This window comes from Phalacrocorax carbo, chromosome 1 (genome assembly GCF_963921805.1).
Source record: "Phalacrocorax carbo chromosome 1, bPhaCar2.1, whole genome shotgun sequence".
NCBI lineage: Eukaryota > Metazoa > Chordata > Aves > Suliformes > Phalacrocoracidae > Phalacrocorax > Phalacrocorax carbo.
The window spans coordinates 32,344,152-32,364,794 of record NC_087513.1 but is presented as its reverse complement, the minus strand read 5'-3'; the positions used below and the strand labels follow the sequence as shown (position 1 = coordinate 32,364,794).

The following is a 20,643-nucleotide window of genomic DNA, read 5'->3' as shown; positions in this document are numbered from 1 at the left end:
ATATACAGAGCCAGGCCAGGAAGGGCGTTAGCCTGCTCTAACCTGATCACCAGGTACCACCTTACATGTTTCAAAGATACATACACATTGTAGAACCCAGTAGGTCATTTCTGAAGAGTCAAGGAAAATACAGATCAGGTCCTATGCTTCTGTATTACATACACAAAAGGCTGATTTGGCATGGCTTTCATGGCAGATGCCGTCTCAGAAGTACAGACTACTCCAACCTTCAGATCGGAACTGATCAATACACATTCCAAAATATCAGTTCAAACCAGAGAAATATTTGAATCAAAAAACCTTGCCAGTACACCTAATGCTAAAATGTTATATTTCAATATAGCTAACACTTAAAAACTAACTACACTCAGGAGATCAAAAGCACAAGATTGCTTCTGTGCATTAGCTCAGCATAAACTTCTGAATTAACGATGTTTTTACCACTTTTTCCACTGCACTGGGACTAATCATTTGCTAATAAGAAACTCATATCTTTCACTTCATTACTTAAACATGGCAATCAATAATTATTTTAAAACTGGATGTAAGAACTGGAAAAAGAAAAGTCACCAACCTCTAATACTGTGGAGTCCTTTTCAGTGCCGATCCAGAGGCAGTATCTAGAATTGAATAAAGACAGGATTCAGTTGTTTGCTCAACTCTATTTTTCAATTACCAGTTCTGCTAGAATTTGTCACGCATACTTTCATAACTGTCTCTTATAATCAGCTTTTCCCAGATGTTTCCTGCAATTCATAAACATGTGGGCTTCCAGTTAGTCACTTTTTAATAAAAACCTACCAAAATTAAAACTTAAAAGCAGAGTCAGCTTGTGTGGTTTTAATTTTCCTGATTACTTGATATACAAGCTATTACAGACTTCCTTTAAAAATAAGCTTGGGTGCACATTTAGCTATTTTTTAAGTCATTAATACCTTATCACAAAGGCTTGATCCTAGAGCTCCATCCTACAGTAAATTACACTGAGATGCCCGCTCAGATACATGCTGATATACCATCACCAAACTCCTGCTTTCTCTAACACATTTCATTCTTTCCTTTATAGTATCTCTTCTGATCTCTCCCTATATTTGCCTACATCCAGCAAATTTTGGCACATCCTTCCAGATGCAAATCCTTCCAGATTCAAAATTCTTTACTCAAATTCTGCTTTGATTTCTTCTTCCCAAACCTTCTCTGATTATCAGCTGTAGATACTGTCAAACTACTTCCAAATCTTCATTTCCTCTCTTAGCAGTTTGTGTGTAATATCCACGTCTGGATCAGTGGATCCAAGGTAGGAACTACACTGTTAGCACTACTTGCAATTTTTCAAATGCTACCAAGATCTAGTGCAACCCAAACATCATATAATACAGAGTACTCACTTCAGATGTTGGCTACACAAACCAACAGATTTCCAGCTGACTCCTATGCCTGTATTTTCTTTTGTAACTGCAGTTCATCCCTATTATACCAAAGATTTTTAAGTTGTCTTGATAGCCAAATGGACAATGATTTAAGTATGTGAATGTGAGGTAAAGAATTTTTTAGAAATATAAGGTCCAATGCTAATTCCATAGGTGACATAGAAGACCCAAGCACTCAGGCTCCAACGTTTTGTAGGCAGCTTAGTCAATGTGTGCTTACTACTCTGTTTCTCTTGTGCTCCGATTTACTACAATGTAAAATCAGGTCTGCCTTCAGTGATTTGATGACCATTTGCAAGATCAGAAATGTAATGATTTCTCATAAGGCTTCATTAAGTTGTATAATTCTACTTCCTTCCACATGCTGCACATCTATGTAAAGAGACACAACTTTATTGTGGCACCTTCTCTCTAGAATTTTAATGTCACAATCATTTCACTGTGCTGAGAGAAGAAAGATGACGACTGTACTTACAGGCTTATCCTTTCTCCCTCTTACAAACTAAGTAAGTGTACATGCTAAGACACTGGGGTTTAATCCTTCTGCTGCTGCTGCTGACCTGGACAGAATATCCCCATCTATAAATAATATTTCTATTACGTTTAGATGGTCATAAGTCTTAGTGACTCTGAGAACTGGTTGTCAAGCAACACATTCATCTCCAGTAGGAAGTTCTTGATGTAACAAGTTATTGAGTACATCATCAGGATAATGAAATATATTCTATCATTCTTCCAACACTTAATATGAAGGTTTATACATTTGCCCCATAATTTAATAGCCGGGATGGAAAATAAACTAGAACACAGAAAAAACAATCTCAAGGTTCTGAACAGTTTTCTGAAATGACAAGCATTTAAAGAATGCCAATTTCTCATGAAAGTTCCCTCAGGTAACAATATATTTTTCTAAAGTAAAGGTTTGAGAACTATTCCGTACCTTATTCAGAAACACCCTAACAGTAATGGCCAATAGTCTTTCTGTAACTTTTTATATATCATTTTCCAAGATCCACTTGTGTTACACCAAACTCTGCGCTTCTTGTTAACAGCTTTACATTCACTTTTTTCAACTGAACCTTACAATTGTTGTGCAATATAAGAAATAAAGAAATGTTAAAGAAATCAACAGACATTAATTTCCTCCTTAACACCTTCCTTCCCTTTCATGAGTAGCTCTGGATATTGTTATGCCATCATTTGTGAGTTATCTCACTTCTGGAAATTTGAACTTTACCTTTAGTTATTGTGACGGATACACTCCTCTCTGAACTAACTGAACTTTGGTCCAGACAGAAGCTCAGCAAGTAGGCCTAACCAAAGTTAATCCTGTTGTGTGAGGCTACCCATGAGAACTGAGCAACAAACACCCCCCACCCAAAAAAAAAACCAAACCAGTTCAGCTGGAGACTGGGCTGATAAGTGGCCAAAACTGTATTAACACAGGAGAAAACCTGACTACAAATCAACCACTTCATGCTATAAATATCTACAGCCACCAGGGTCCGTTAAGCACCTGGCTGCGTGGCGGTGACCTCCCCTTGAGCAGGGACACCTCTCACAGTTACCCCTTGAGGCTGAGAGATCCCTTACCTGACACCAGACATCGATGGCTTGGTAAGTGACATCCTCTGCATGCATCTAATGTTTAAGATACGTATAACATGCTTAAGCAATTATCTTTGTATCCCATACTAACCTGAAGTGTATTGACCGCCAATCCATCTGTACTTATTAAATATTTTACATACCTAAATTTACTGATTAAAACTCAATAAATTACCTACCAGATCAGATCTGTCTGAGCGATATCTGACTCTTCTCCTGCAACACTAATCTGTGTTTTATGGAAAAGCCTGTCAAACCGAGGCAGCTGCTAAAATAAAAAGACAGACTATGGATATTAAGGAACTCAAAATGCATTTTCCAGGTGTGAAATGCAAAGGGGCCACAGAAAAACTACGGGACACAGAACGAGTCATTTTGATTTAAAACAAAACATGGAGTATCTAGAATGGTGCTGTTACTGGGGGAAAAGATGAAATATCCAGGAATAGTCTGGGAAACTGCAAATTAAAAATGTTTATCCTTGCAAGTTTAGAACAGAATATAAATCTTTCTTGTTTATACAGTTAGCGTAGGACCATCATAATTTTTAAACTAATCTGCTGAAGAATAGCATACACACAGACACAGGGTGAGAGGAAGGGTCCTTCTAGCTCTGTGTATTGACGGACAGAACATAGGAAACAGGATGAAGGATTCTTGCTCTGCTGTGCTCTACATGACTTAAGAGAGAAAAAAACACCACCAGTAAAACCAAATGCAGATTCAGAGAGGTCTAAAAGTGAGAGAGTTTTGTAGGCTGCAGCCCACAACAAGAAGGGAGATAGGCCTATGAACTTGAGTATTTTTCTGCCTTTTATCCTCCAGAAAGCGAATTTGTTGACACCTATTAGAAACCCCTTTCAACAAACCAGGCAAGTACTGGCAGTGTGAACGTGCCCAGGCACTACCCAGGCCTGGAGCTCAGTGGCGTCCTGGGGGATGTCCCGCCTGGCTCCTGGGTGGCATGTCATGCTGCTCGGGTGACTCAGCACCTCCCTGCTTGTCACAGGCACAGCGATGGAGAGATATGCTCCAGCGGGATTCAATCCTGGTGACATAATAAGCCACCTTCCACAGACAACTCTGGGAATCTTCACAGTATACTCCTCCCTCATATTTAAGCAATGACACTGGAGATATCATTTGTATCTGTCGGTAACTGAACTGAGTCACCGAGTCAGCTGGGAAAGTGGTGGCAATTCCACCTGATTTTTTCATTTTACGAGGACAGACAGAGAACATTGCATCAAGTGTTATGAAAACGTGATCTAATTATTGCAGCTCATAACATAATGAAGACAGGCAGAAAATTTTTTCTCAATTTTATCCCACTTTTCCTATTCACAGTGGGCTGTAAAAGATAATGAAGTAATTTGCTTGAATCTCCATACATGAAAATTTATACAAAACCACACAGAATTTTAGATCATGTTTGCAGATCTAAATTCACTTCTTCAGCCTCAATGACAGTGCAAGGCAAGAGAAAGCTGTGATGGAGGAAGATTACTGCTGAACGCAGTAGTACCTAAGCCACCATGAGTAGCTATTGAAAAAGCCACTTTCAGTCTTTGCTCATCAGAAGGACCCATCAGTTCAGCATCAGGCATTGGACGTGCACAGCAATGGCAAAAAAGGGTCATAAATTAACCTCCACTCAGAGAAAAGCTTTTTTGAAATACTTATTATATATTAATTCATTGCAGAGAACACTACAGGAGTATGTTGTATAAAACATCACCCATGGAAAAGAAAGATGGGGAAAACAAGAACTTTATCAAACTGAAAGATGATTAATTTGTTTATATCAGAAAGATACTTATATATCTATTATCTACTCAGGCATCCTGGTTTTGGCTGGGATAGAGTTAATTTTCTTTGTAGTAGCTAGTATGGGGCTATGTTTTGGGTTTGTGCTAAAACCAGTGCTGATAACGTGGAGGTGTTTTAGTTGTTGCTGGGTAGTGCTTACATTAGTCAAGAACTTTTTCAGCTCCCCATGCTCTGCTGGATGCACAAGAAGCTGGGAGGGGACACAGCCGGGAAAGCTGACCCGAAGTGACCAACGGGATATTCCATACCAGATGACACTATGCTCAGCATAAAAGCTGGGGGAAGAAGAAGGAAGGGGGGATGTTCAGAGTGATTTGTCTTCCCAAGTAACCGTTATGTGCAATGGAGCCCTGCTTTCCTGGAGGTGGTTGAACACCTGCCTGCCAATGGGAAGGAGTGAATTAATTCCTTGTTTTGCTTTGCTTGCACGCACAGTTTTTGCTTTACCTATTAAACTGTCCTTATCTCAACGCATGAGTTTTCTCACTCTTACTCAGAATTCTAATTCTCTCCCCCATCCCACCATGGGTGAGCGGGCGAGTGGCTGTGTGGGGCTTAGTTGCTGGCTGGGGTTAAACCACAACATCAGGAAAGGCTTCTAGATGAGACTACAGTATTCAGAGTTCTGTATAAATACAAAATGCAGTGCTTTTTGTGCATGTCAAGGAGCATAGATTTTCCAAGCTCCAAAGAGATACAAAGCTCTTATCTATCTCGAGATACAAAGGTTCAATTGAAAATCAATATGCTAGTTTGTCACACTAAAAAAAAAAGACCTTAGTACAAACCATAAGATGGAGCATTTCTAAAGGCATAAATTGCACTCAGATTTAAGTTGACTCAGAACAGTAAGGAATTCTAACATTTTTCAGTAGCTTTTGTCAAAGCTGTTAGTGATAATTTGCTTCCTTTCCATAAAGCCTTCCTCTACATTTTCATCTAATCCTTTTAAGTATCTGTTTTCATGTTCCTACACATACGGCCTTTCCCACAAGTCCTTCACAAAAAAAACCCCGCTTGAAAACTGCAAAAAAGATTATGTAGCTTAGCTCTTTTTGTAGCCTGTTATCATAATAGCTAGAAAGTTCAACTTGCTCTTACCACTTATGACAGAAAATTAAGCTAACAAAAAGCTCAAAAATTACAGTGAATAAGAAGCTGCATTCAAAAATGTATAAAGGTTCTTCCATATCTTTCAAACAAAAGGTAAAGGAAATTCCTGCCCTGTCTAGGCATTATTAAAGAACAGAATCCAGAATGAGTATTCCTTGACCTACCAATGAGCAAGAACATCATTTCATAGTGTCACCAAGAATATAGCTCCAGTACAATACAGAGGGTACGACCACCACAAAAATGGTACAAAACACTAGATGAGAGATGCAGCTTTGTGGCTTGAGAAGAGAAACAGAGCAGTATTTAAGAAATCTTCCAGTTTTGTCCTCCAAGTTACAGTTTGGGTAGTAATGTATACCTGAAAATTCATAGATGCCACACGAAAAAGACACCAGTCAAAAGCACATATAAATTCATCTCACACTGTTGGAAAATTATAAATTAAATGGTTCGTTTAGACACTAATTGAATTTTACATCAGCTGTCTAACTTTAGTTCCCACACTTTAAGCAATTTGTAATGCATGCTCAGAGCTTATTCCTTTCTTATTCTTTCTTTTCCTACTCTTTTTTTTTTTTTAGATTTGAATGTTAGGAAGCTGCTTTAGCAAATGCTTTCCTCATATAAAAGAAAAAAGATTACAAAATATAGAACACACAGATTCCTACTGTCTATGATCTTTCCAGGAATGCTACAGAGGTAGCACTGGAAAACCCAAAGTAGGTTTCCCCATCAGACTGCGAGCCTGCGAGCCCATCAGTGCGCTCTCCCAGTCCAACACCAGCTCCAGAAGCAGGACAGACAGGCAGCAGTCCGGAAGCACTGGGGCCGAGGACACAACAACCCAATGAGGCCCACCTTGCCTAAACCATCACCCAAAGCACTGGGCCACCTCCCCTCTCCTCCATCCCCAGCTTCTTTGACTTTCCAGGGGAAGGAGGCACAGCTCCTGCAGAGGAGCAGAGCCCCAGCTCGAGAACATTTCTGTCTACTCACTCTCACTGCACGGGCAACCACAATGAAAGCTTTCTAATTCCTAAGTGCCTTGCTTTGCTGCCTAAATTACCTTCTTCTAACATAGTATTTTGCATGTAATTTATGACGTTAATTTTTTCTACCTGAATTTAGGTTTTTTAGTGAATTTATAACTGTAATACACCCACCTGTCATAAAACATCAAAGCAAACTTTTGTGTCTTAAAGAGCCGTTTTAGAATTTGCAGAACAACAGGAACATGAAAAGAGTCTCTTGGCCCTGGCAAAGGAAATCAGCTTGCAAATTATTTCACTGATGGCACGATTTCTGGTATGGAGTTTGTGTTTGTAACAGGCAAGCAGTGATTCTCCCAGAAAAACAGGCAAGTTGGAGAGGTCAGCAAAGATGGAAATTTAACCAAAGGCCTCACTCAGCTTTTCCAGGAAGTTCTAGAAACGTCTGTTTCTTAGACAATCCTCTCTTCAACCTTTAAATACCCACATGATCACCTAAAATTTCTGAAATAGCATTTTGATAACCTATTTAATATGCACACAAGTCTGACTTATGCAATCCCTTGTACTGAATCCCCCATTTACAGTAAACGTGTGCTTGTAAACTGACTATTGCCATCAGCTAAAAAAAAAAAAGACAGAAAAAGACTTCATTAATTCAGACGATTTTTCCTGAAAGTTTCAAAAATCAGTTCCTCAAACTTAACAGTTGCTTAAGAGGTTATGGCATAATTTGCTAATGTGCTTGATTAAAGGTTGTATTATTTCAAATCAGAAATTCTGAAGCTGCTAGAAGTCATTCCCTTACATACAGATTTTTGCTAATGTAGCCACAGTGCTATCAGGGTTTCTTTACTCTGAAAAGGGACAGAAGGTCCAAGAGATGCAAAATTTTTATCAAGAAAAAGAAACCAGTTGGTCAAGTGGTATATACAATTCTGAGAATATGGAAATTATTTCCATTTCACCAATCGTCATTTCAAATAACAGTATTTCTTTAAGAAACTTTAAGTAGAGCTATAAATATTGTTTGGTGAAGTATGCTGACCCAACCTTCTTTTACTGGGTGCAATTTTAAATTTTTGTGCAATTACTACTAAAGAGAAGCTTTAAGAATCAGCATCCAGAATGTAAAAATAGAAAGAAAAGAAAAAATGGAAAACCACAAAATACTGCAAGGATGAGATTACCAAATCTAGAAATATGACCTGACATACAAAACTTGATTTATTAAATCTGTTGCTCATGTAAATCATCACAGAGCTTATTTTACAAAGACAATTTTAGAAGGGTGATCACTGAAGTTTTAATGTATACTTTTTTATATGACTGGGGAAAACTTGCATAAGCAAAGGAATAGACTGCTCGCCTCAGTAAGCACTTTCCAGCTACCATCCGTATAGTTTCCATCTCTAACAAGCAAGGGTATTTTGACTAAAATGATCAGCAAAAAATGTGCACAACTGTGACATTTAAGCTGTCATCTTTCAATTCTGGAAACCAGGTGGTCACTTTTACTCTTTACTCTGGAAAGAGCTTTTCATCAGTGTCACAAACCAACAAGAAAAACCAATATATAAGTTCAATTTCTTCCACCCAAGGTTTGTGATGCCGACACAGAGGCGAGGGCACTCCCCTCGCCTTCCCCCAGGCAACCTGTGCTCCTCTCAGAGCACCCATTTGATTTGAATATATTTACCACGGACGTGCCCTGGTTTGGATGGATCGTTAAGATGACAGAGAAGACTGGGTATTGGCTCCCTGTCAGCTAATGTAAAACACAGGCCATCACCAGGAGAGACTCCTGAAACTCGTGTGGTGCCTTCACCTTTCCTGGCTCTGCAGTCTGTGACAGCTGCATGGAGCAGAAGGTAGTTGGTTCAAAATCCTCTTAGAAAAATTATTTTAGTAAGCCTGCTGGGCAGAAGACCTCACCATCAAGTCTCCTTCAGGCTGGAGCTATTGTAAAAGTCACACCAGCTTTCCTTAAGCTGTGATGTTATCCTAACTAAGCTCAGGTGCTGGAAGCCAGGCTTAGATTAATTTTAAAAAAAGGTGCATTCACAGGAAAGTCTGCATAAAGTCTAGTAATAAAAAATTTCAGTTAATCAGATGCAAGCTCAATATTCCGAAAGCTCTTTCATTCCAAATTTCTTTCCCAATTCCAAGGGTTATAGAAAAAAACCCTGAACTTTTGTGTAAACTATTAACTGTAGGATCATGGAAAAATCACAAAACTATCTACAACCCTAGAATAAAACCAAAGTGTAGTACAGCACAGGCACAGGAAAATACCAGAGGCATCAGTCTGCAAATACAAATCAGAGTGTAAAGGAGTGAGTCAGGTAGAACCAGTTTTAGTGGTAGCAAACAGAAAAACAAGTATAATGTGGAACTGGAAATCAATGAAGAAAGTGCATGTAAGCCAACTGTGCTAGAAAACTTGCACAAATACCTCCAAGTGGATTTCTGAGGAGGCAGTAAGGGACTCCCCCACTGCTAGCATGAAACTCGTCCTAGCACCAGCGTGCTCATGAGTCATCATAACCTCACTCCACTGCCCCTCCAGTTCTCCTTGAGAAGTATCGACGCCACCAGCCTGCAGACCCAGAGGATGCTGAAAGGGTGAGCATAACACCAGAGATGGGCACAGGTACTCAAAAGTCCGTGTCCTCACTGTATTATTAACCATAACAAGGGAGCTGGAGTAACAGAACAGCTGTATTTTGATTAGAACATTAAGACTAAAAATAGGCTAAAAATAAGCTCTTAGCCCCCCGTATCACTCACTCCCTCCCTCTAAGAGCAGCACAACACCTGCAGCCCTGGGCTGAGCACCAGAGCCCTGCACTGATCAGAGCTAGTGCCACAGAGGGAAAAAACTACACTTCCAGCTGCCATCGCTGAGTTATGAGGTTAAGCAATTTTTAAAATTGCTTTGGTTGATCACGTCAACACCTCATCATTTTCTACCAGCTACATACTGTTTCATTAGATATTGAGGTCTGCAAGCAAGGGGAATTAGATCTGCGAGCAGTGGAGATCCAAGCTCTTACCTTTCTACATGGGAGTCCATTGCAAACCTAGGCTGTAAACAAGGCAACTTCACAGCACAAGAGACAACACTATCAACATGCTCCCCATTTATTCTGAATTTGGCTCATGGAAAAACTCCTACCGGTCAGAGCTGGAGTCACTGCTTTTGCAAGGGATTAAAATTGAGTGTTATTAGTTATGCATTCATACCGGAGGTAAATCACAAAGCAGAAAGAAAGATACGACTCCTGCCCTAGAAATTACAAAGGCTCTTATGCTGAAAAGATCTACACATAAGGAACTCTATTCACAGAAATAATCCTGCAGGACTGGGATTTTATTTAGTCTTTCTTCAGAAACTGAGCCTATACGAGCAGCACATAGATAATGCCTCCACTTCCAATAGCAAGTCAATCATTTTATATCAATGTTCTACCACTCATTTAGCTCAGCATTGCTAAGAGGATTTCCAATATATTAAAATATTATCATTATTAAAATAATATACACAATTTGCATTTGAACAGCATATTGTCTAGTTCAAAAGACACAGCAGGAGATACTCTCCATGTATTAGGAAATCTCTAACATACCTCTGTGAGGCAATGGTGTTACTCAGCGGATAGTGTGAAATTCTATTCAAAATCTCCTTCTACAACTGAAACCATTCCTGATGTGAGAGGTAAATCGATTCTGGCAAGGCCAAAAAGATCTGCCTGTGGCAAGCGAAGTATACATGTCAATTTCTGTTGCTATAAATGTAAAAAAAAAAAAAAAAGGTTAAAAAAAGGAAAAACAAAGATGCTTGCTATTCTACAAACACATATAGAAATAGTTTCTTCTTTTTGGTTAAACCACCTTTTGTCCTACAGAATCTTCAAGTTGGTTTTGCTAGTGTTGTTCTGGAAACCATGAGATAAAAGAAATTATAGCCATGCAAGTCATCATCCTAACACTAAGTATAGCACTAGAAAACGTAAAAAGTCTCTTAACAGCCTTTGTGTGCGAGATGATGTATTCCAGCAAATGTCTTAACAGGCAATGGGTTAGCAGCACTCTGAACTGCAACGCCCTCATTTCTACATTACTTTAATGCTGACCAAACATCAGAACACTACGAAAATCACCTATTTCAGAGCTACTGCCACCACCCACACACCATTAATTGCAAGTTGGGCAATTAAATAAGCTTCTCTAAAAAGATGGGGATATTTAAGTGGTAACCAATATTTGAAGGAATTAGAAAATTTTATTCCACACTCAACATCAAGAAGTTCCCTGTATGGCATTTATTACTAAAGTGATTTTTTCAAGCTCTGACTTCACTGATAATGTGCATCTTTAAACTGTTCACTGAAGGACAAAACTAGATCATCAGTTACTGGATTTCAGTGATCCAGGGAACATGTCTGGACTGCACACAGATTTCACCTACACACTATACTTCAAGCGTTAAATGTAGCTGATTGTGTGGGGTGTCCCTGTCCTAGCTGCAGCTGGGTTTGGTCCCTATGCCAAATGACACAGACTTGTGTGAAAATGTGGATTTCACTACCATTAGCAGTAACAGCCAGACAAGTGAGAACAACTTTTTTACTAGGTTATTATAAGTGTACATCAACAAAGAATTAGGTGGTAGTTCAGTGAAGTATCCGTATTGCAGCTCAGGGTGATACTTAGACTATTCATGACAAAGGATGCTCTTCACCATTAACCAGAGCAATTGCTAGCTCATATCAAAGGCTAGATATGAAAGTGCTTTCCTATTTCAGACAAAACATGTCAGGAAGTGGAAAAATCTAATGTTTACTGACTCCCTCATTCTCATGTATTATAGCACTACTATATTTGCTCAGAAAGATAATTTGACAGCTTGAAAAAAATGGTTACAATAGAAGCATTTGCTGAAACAAAAAGCATCAAATCAAAAAGGTCTGCCAGATTGGACCAAGCTCAAACAATTTATCAAGGGCCTCCAAGTTTAGGTTTGTCAAAGACCTGTAAAATATTTTGGTTAGTAGAAGAAAAAAATAATCTTTTGCCCTCGAGAATAATGTTAGCAAAGCGTATTCAACCAGCTCAGGCAGAGTTATGAGAAAACCCCGTTCACCTCTGGACATGGAGACCTTCAATCCATCACTGCAGAATTTGATAAAAATGTTCCGAGAACTGCCAACAGGTTCAGATTTAATTATCAGTGGAATCAATAGAAAGAAAGATTGCAGAAAATTACAAGTTCTACATCATTTAAGTTGTCTGATTGCTGACTTCTGGGCTTCAGAGGCAGCCTGTATTACCTTCTAAACTCTAATTCATCTGGTCTAGAAAGAGCAATTCATTTCTCCTCCAGAGAACATAAAACTGTCACCACTTCAAAGTATGTTCCACAGGCCTGGATTTACTGGGAAGAGCAAGGAGCTGCATCTGCCCTTGTTTCTATCATGCAGAACACCAATTAAATGAATTATGTATTTCTTCATTACAAGAAATGAATCGGTGCATGCTCAAGAACTAAAGAGAGAACCAGATTTAGCTCTACTTATGAAACAAGAAAGCACACTACATCTGCTCCTTGGGAGCAACCAAACAATTTTTAGTCATGCCTTGGATATAAATGGAATGGGATTGCCTTAAACTCTCTGCCAGGTAGCAGGAAGATAAATAACTTGGTCTGAGAACTCAAACTGGGAGATGAAAAGTAAAATCACTAATAATTCTGTAATCCTCAAGGTGCTAATTCGTTTCTCTGACAAAATCAGATGTGATATTCAAAATACCACTACAACAAGTATCAGGCCCCAAGAGTAAACGTAGTACTCTCTAAATGGTATGCAATAAAATAACTTTAAAAAAAAAAAAAGTATTTGGATATTAGCCTTTATTCATTGTGCATAGAAGAGAACAGAACCTCTAAAAGCATGATACATTAACGGCACTTCATTCTTACTTGTGAAATACTGCTAAGACATCTACCATCTTTATTAAGAAAAAGTACCTGTAAAAAAAGGACAAGAAAAATGGATACTTACGCCTGTACTAGCAAGTAAATACCCTTTTTTACATCTGACTTGTGTTTTCATATCGTGTAACAATTCAACTGTGCATAATAAAACAGAAAATACTTGGCAAATTTTAATTTGTGTTTCTTTATGTGCCTGCAGAGCAACGTAAGTTGCTGCACGAGTAGATGACTGAAGAAGCCTTACATCCTTGTGTTCTAGAACTTCATCTGCCCACACTGCCTCAGTAGGAAGTCCAGCTCCTTCCCCTGCCCTACAGGATCATACACCATCCCACGGCACCGACAACTGATCTGTAAGTTGCCCTCCACCTGGACTGACCCCATAACCTGCCATGTATCTTGCTTAAGATCTCGACAAGGTGTAGCCAGGTCTGCAGCTGTGTGTGCTCCTGGCAGAACAGGTAACCACTGAGGTAACCCTCCTCCTTAGGGGGGCCAGTTGCAGTCCTTCTGGAAAATTCCAGCCCTTCAAGTTTGAATTAGAAATTGCACAATAGGTTCAAAAGTTACCAGAGATACACCAGTAAGCACACAATACAATGGCCTAAGTCTTGTTTCCTTAGAAACAGGCTAAACAATATGCAGGATTATTTTCTTCATTAAATACTTGTCTGGAAAACCAGACACTGATGAAACTCTTAGCATGTCATGGGCTTTCTTTGCTATGCTAATGTAAATATCACATTTATATATAACCTGGGTAAATCAGTTTCCCTTGGGTTAATAAGGCCAATTTACCACATTTTTTTCAGTTCTCTGAAATGAATCAAAAAGTGAAAATATTATTTTACATAAAATTAGTCCATTGAGAACCGAATTAATCAGCAATTCCTGTTACATGAACTACCATCTCTAAATGTCAAATATTCATCCTGGTAAGATACTGATCACTTGGGTTGGATTCAATATGATGTAAAATTAAAACCATTTTTGTCCCATTATACGCTCCCTGATCAAATTGCCCTTCCACAGAGGCAAGTTTTGATGTTAAAAAGAAGCACGGAACAAAGAATGTTTCCTTTAAGCCTAAAATGTCATAAATAATAAACACATTTTCTTTCCTTACTGCCCAATTTCTGAGATACCAGCTCACATTACACATTGAATGTTTTAATTATTTTATGTTAGTGCTTAGTGAACCAAAGTCTCCGCTGTAAAACCAGTATGGATCACTTCGCTGGTTTGGCAGAATCGGCATTTGAGACTCAGCATGCTAACTCTGTTTACCACAGCATCCCTAACAGTCCATTTCCTCATTCTTCTATTAAGCCTCCCTCCTGGTCTTAAAACCTGAAAGTTATAAGAAAGCTACCCCTATATTAGGCATGCAGCCAGATCAGACCTACGCAGCCCTCTGACTTCTTGGATCCATTAGAGGGTGTGTTATACTACCAGGGAGGCATCTCCCTTCTAAAGCAATACGGTAAAAGCACCAAAGTATGTATCTTAACGTTATGGTACGTAGATGTGGACTTACAATTAGCTTCATAATAAAAACGTAAGATCCTGAATAATTCTCTGCTGAAGACACTGACCTGTGCCCCAGGATAAACTCGATAGCACTAACTACACACCTTTAGACCTGCCTACCTCAAAGGCAGGCAACGCTTTAGTGGGCATAGATGGAAATGGAAACTCCAAGGTGATAGAAGACACCTTTTCTTTTTCTGCAGACCTCACAGCCACTGTCAAAATTTCCTCAAACTGGAGGGGAAGGAGAAGGATGGCAATGTAAGTATTAATAACTTAACTATAGGACTGTAAATGTGGGAGGCTAACTGTGCTGAAGTTCTGATCATCTGTTTCGCATTTCTGTGACTCATAATAAATGGTTTCTCCATTGGCAAAAATAAATAAAGCACTGAATTTTAGTGTTTTGGATTACCTCAATTGTCAGGGAAGAAAAGCAAAATAATCTTTCAGGGATATAAATGGGCCCATGTCATGGAAAATGAGATTAGGATTGTTAGGAAAACACTACGAGAACCTCCTGATTAACATGTACACTGTTTCAGATCACAGAGAGCCCAATGAGACCGGGGCTCCATTGAGCTCTCTGCCAGTGCATGACAGGAGGTGAGGTGCCTCCTCCTGTCCAGACTTGGGCTAATACAGCTCCACCGCTGCAGCTACCACCAAGTCACGAAAGTTGGATCCGGCACAGCCTGAGCCATTTCAAAGTGCAGAGCTCAGTTGCCTCAGATTTCATAGTCTGATGAAACCAAGACAGGCAAATGATAGGTAGGAAGGAATGAAGGTGCAGAGTAGCACGGGAGCTTGTTTGTGTGCATACAACATATAAAGTGCCTGTTATTCTGATAACAATAAAATTGATATTTTCTAGCCTGTGAATCACAAAATATTAAGAAAATTCTTACAAAGCAAATGAGAGAATAGCTGGCTTCTAGCTCGCTCTCATCCCTCACAAGGGAGGTATCTTCTGACTGTTTTCAGAATCAAGTTTATGAATTATACCAATTAACCACAATTAATTACCAATCTGTTTTTGTCCTCTGTCTCATCTGTTTTACTTTGTTGACAGCCGTTCACAGCCATTACTTTGTTGACACCACCATGGGCACCTGCATGAGGGAAGAAAGCCATTTTAAACCCCAGAGAACTCCCTGACCATCTACCAGGTTAAGAAACAGTATTCACATTTGCTTTGTTTTCCATCCTTTCTCCTCTTAGTAAGGAGTAAGGGTAAGAGAATACAAAATGAGAAGGAGCAAGCAATAAATCACTATGGAATATTAATTTTATTTTCTGATTTAAAAAAACCAAAACAGCACATTTACACCAGAAGAAAGGAGGGAAGACAGGCAAGTCTACAGCAGATTGCAGCCCCCCATTTAAGAGAGGACACGTTTGCTGCTGTGGAGCATCCTCAGAGCCATCCTAGTCACTACTGCTGTCGACTGCATGGGTTCTGCAGTACCTGCCCAGACAGAGTGCTGTATTTTGGTCTGGCTGGCTCAGACTCCTCCTGGGCCAAGGACCCTCCTTCACCTCCACCTTAGCAGAACACCAGACTCAGTAAATGCACCTTGTCTTCTGCAGAGAAGATTGTTGAGGCAGTCCCTTTTACTGCACCAATTCCCTCCTACCTCTGAGGATGTCAGATCTTACTTATTCTCCTTGACAGGGAGAAAGCAAAATTCCTGGCCCCTCTTCCAGTCTTTGCATTCAAGTGCCTTTCTATGCCTCTAACAAGTCTCAAAGAGTCTTCTGGTGCTTAAATCTCAACAAAAATAAGAATTAGGGAAAATAAATGTTGGTTTCATTATGTGATGCTATTTGTAAGTTACAAGGTTCTCTCTTACTTGCCTAGTTATTTCTAGGAAGTTATGCCAATAAAAAGATAATTTCTTCCATCTGGGCTCTGATCAAAGCATGCAAAATAATAGCCATATTCTGCTCTGACTGGTCACTATTAAAATCTCCACCGAACAAACTGGAAACAGCATCCTGTACTAACTGTACTGCTGACCTCTGACTTCAACAGCGACCACGTTCTCCTAGGTTTCCCCTTATTTTATGAACCTGGAGAAGGTCACTCATCTTTCTGTACCACAAAAGTACTATGAGAACCAACGCACTATGCTTTGGAAAATCTTGCTCTCTCAAGCGTGGTGCTGTGAACCTTGCTCTCCCCAGCATGGTCCCTTGAAAGCAGAGAGCGTATGTCTGTTTTGTGTTGCAAAGCTGATGGATTATATGATGTGCAGCATCTCAGTTTGATTTATCGTTTGGTGGACACCATTTTTTGCATTTGTCCTCTCAGGAGCACAAATACATCAGCCATATGGTTACATATTAAGGCTAAGCTTCAAAATCAGAGGTTATATAAGATACAGCGACTTTAAAGGAAAGGTATCATTTCACTTTCAACACCACTAAAAGACAACATATCTCTATTTACACCACTGTCAAATTCCAATTCTGTTTGTGTCAAGGCTGACTTATGCCTCACAGCTGGCTGAACCATGCCTGATAAACTTTCCCGCCTCCAGTTTGGGCCTGGCCTAACTGGAAAGCTTATGAAATCCTGCAACACTGCCCAAGGTACTAAAGTAAAAGCCAAAAACAGCCTTAGGAAAGAAAATTATAAATGGTCCATATTCTAGAGATTGATGGACTTTGATACATGCTTATACTTCCCCAAAATTAAGTGAATTGCTTCAGTGTTTAAAGTGTTACTAAACACCACTCACACTGAAGCCTCTTTGCACAACTGATACGCTGGAAGAAGTCTTCTCCACAGCCAGGATATAATTTTTACTGCAAATAAGAACTGGTTCCTCCATTCTATTTCAGATCCCTCATTGCTAGGCTAGAAATTAATTTCTCACATTTTTTGTTTACATGGTAATTCTTCAAAATAAATCAGGTGATGAAAAAAACAAATGGCACAAATTTTGCAATGTTTTGTTTCATTGCCCTTATCAAGTCAGCACTTGCCTATGAGTTACAATGAAATTTAGCACCAAACACACTGCAAAAATATAAATTTTCCACTTGGAGAATGAGTTTCAAGATGTAAAAACTTTTTAACAGTCAGTAAATTAAAGCTTTATGAAGGGCATTTTCCCTGTATGCTACACATTCACTGTATCAACTACTCCACAGAGTACCCTAAACAAGTAATTTCCGGTAATAAAAATGTAACCATCTGCAGCAGGGGAATAAACCACTAATGAAGATGATGAGGATTTTATGCGGATGAGATTTTCTAGAAGACCAAAATGGTTTACAAAATATTAAGGAAGTGCCTGCTAAAGGACTGACACAGCAAGATTTGTACAGGCTCTTAACGTGCCTTTGCTTACTTATTTTTACAGTTGCTTAAGATTATTTTTTTGTTTTCTTTCCTGGTCTACTTCCTGTGAAGATGTATTTTTGATGAAAAAAAAGAGGTTGAGTATACTTTTTAAGGGTTTATATTTCAATTCATTAACAAAGATTACAGAGAAGTCTGGTCTAGTCCCCAAAAAGGCTGGTTTCTGTTTGCTTGAGTCATCCAATCTGCTTGTTCTTTCATTTTTTATTTATCTTTTTATTAAGTAAACCTCAACAATCAAACCCAGCAGGCCATGTTTTTCTCAAATCTAATTTCTGCTGTGCTTTTTGTTTTTTAAAGCTTGGAAAATTAAGGAGGGAAATAACTCCCCAACTCCCATGACTATCCAGTATGGTTTTAAGAGAATCCTGACCAGAAACTCATTTTGCTAGACCACAGTGTTCCCTAGCAAGCAAACTACGGTTCTGTAATTCACATAGATAATCGCCAAGAAAGCTATGCTTAGCAGAAAACAAACAGGAGAAAAAACTTGCTGTGATTCAGATGGACATGGTGACAGATCCACTGCTAAAAGTAGGGCATATTGAAACTGGGAATGCTTTTAATACATTTTTTTCTCAGTTAAGTCTATTCAAATAAGTGAGACTCTGAGACAGCTGGGAACCAGCAAAAATACAGCAAGAGACTAAATGCTACATTCAGTTTTAATTGACACATCCCAAAATCTGGAGCTGAGTTCTGTATATGCAATGTCATCCAAGAAAAATATTAGTATTTCATGAATTCTCACTCTTTTAAGGTTAGAATCTTATTGTGATTGGCTCTGCTGCTTCTGCATCCTTACGATGGAAATCCCAAACTTTTGACCTTCTTTGTCATACTGTATTTAACATTATTGCTGCTTTGGGTCTGAAGTTTAATCTTTCAAAACCAAAGCTATTTTAAAATTATGATGTTACTTTGAGATTAGGAAATCCACTAAGCAGTCTGTTACCTGGATAGGGAACTGATATTCAAAAGTTGGATATTTTATCTCTCTCTGATGCTTTACATGAGCTCAAGTAGCATACAAGGTCCAATATTCCAGGCAATCTACTGCCTAAAGCTGTAAAACAGAGCTGCAAAAGCACAGCTGCTTTTGCATAGTCCTAGGAAAAGGAAAGACGAATATCAGGAAATTAAACAGGCCAAGTACATGCTGATTTCCTAAGTCAAGGCATGCATCTCACCAACAAATCAGGATGTGCCTCCTCTGAACTGTACAGAGACATCCAAGTGGTTATGCCAGTTAGCCTTATTAGTCTAGCAGGGCCAGTGGTGACTCAAAGCTAATTAGTCCTGATACACCACAGCTGCCTTTGATAGTTACATTCCAGCCTGCCCATCCACTTAAAAATAATTAGGGGTCTCCATTACATGGATCATTTCCTTTTCTGCTCCCCTAGAAAACAATCAGTTGCCTACAAAGTTGTTTTACTCTCAAGAAATCTTCTTCACTTACTTTTTCCTCACCTCAAACACTGCTTATACCAAAGTCTGTCTTGAAAATTCCCCTTGAGAGGTCATAGCTGGAGCTGGGAGCTGAACTGTACTGCGTTCTTGTCAGATCTAGCTAAACATCTGAAAGCATCCCTTAACACTGAGAAACACTATAAAGCTTTGCAGCAGTGTCTTCTTGGATGCTCTAACCACAGAGTGTTTAGCTTAGCTGCCAATTTGAACCTTCAAAGAATTGTATATAAAGTCTATAAATTTCTATAAAATACAGGAGACATTGCTCTTACGGAGTTTCCCAATACATGCTAAATTTTTTCTCACACCTTTTAATTGTGATCTCTTGGCCATACAAGAGATGCATAATAGTCTGCATTTTAACTCCTCCCCAAGTTTAAATACATACAAATAGAACTGTTTCAGCTCCAAGAATTTGAATTAAATAAAAAATAAAATCTACTTTTCTTCAGTGAAAAGAGAATCAGAAGATAAAGCAGATGAGTCTTGGTTAAAAATATTTCAGTATTTATTTTCTTTTTTCATCCTGAAAAAAAAAAATAATGAAAAAACGTCCCTTTCAGTGATTTGGTTTGGTTTGATTTTGCTACTACTTACTTTGCAAGAAAAATCTTCTACTATGTGTCTTCCAGCTGAAGGACAGGAAACTATTATGCCATTTTTGTCGGTTACTAACCATGGGACTTTCCCTGAATATTTTCCAGAGATGCTAAGAGAAGCTATTTCTTTTCTGAGTAGAAGAAGAGACAATACCAACATAAAGTCAATACAAATTACTTGTAACTGTAACTTCTACTTACTCTATGGATCCTCATGTGCTTTCACATCATTTTGTGATACGTTTGGCTGTATGCTTTGCTTGTGTTTGTGCAGGCCTTTGAAATAAACTGGTTTATGCAGCACCACTGAATGCCATGAATCTAGGAGGAAGCTCACCAGTACTTTTCAACATCATTTTTATTAAAGGAGCAGCAATGTCTCCCATCACCTTGTAATGTCTCTTAATGCAAAGGAAAAAACAGATGCTTATTTGTCACTAGAGACCAAGAATGTAATTTGCCCTCAGTATTTTCTACAGGAATGATTGTTCTACATCTTTGCTCCATCAGTTTGTAGATTACTGAAGAAAAGCCTCCTACTTTAGACCACACGTTACCTTGCAAAAAAAATCCCATGAATGCTGGGAATAAATAGTAATGAGAACACAGCCAGCATAGCACCACAGTAATTGTTAAAAAGAACTGTTGATATTCTAAATGAGAATGCACCAGCCATCTCCGAATTTTGACAGACAAGAGT

At 38.9% G+C, this 20,643-nt stretch overlaps 1 protein-coding gene across 1 annotated transcript in view; it reads right to left on the bottom strand.

Moving 5' to 3' along the window:
* CNTN1 (contactin 1) overlaps positions 1-20,643 on the bottom strand; it is a 255,051-nt gene that overhangs the window by 178,861 nt on the left and 55,547 nt on the right. Inside the window, exon 2 of the mRNA XM_064447942.1 lies at positions 575-620. The gene's annotated coding sequence lies outside the window, so the exon portion shown is untranslated. The remainder of the gene's footprint in view (positions 1-574; positions 621-20,643) is intronic.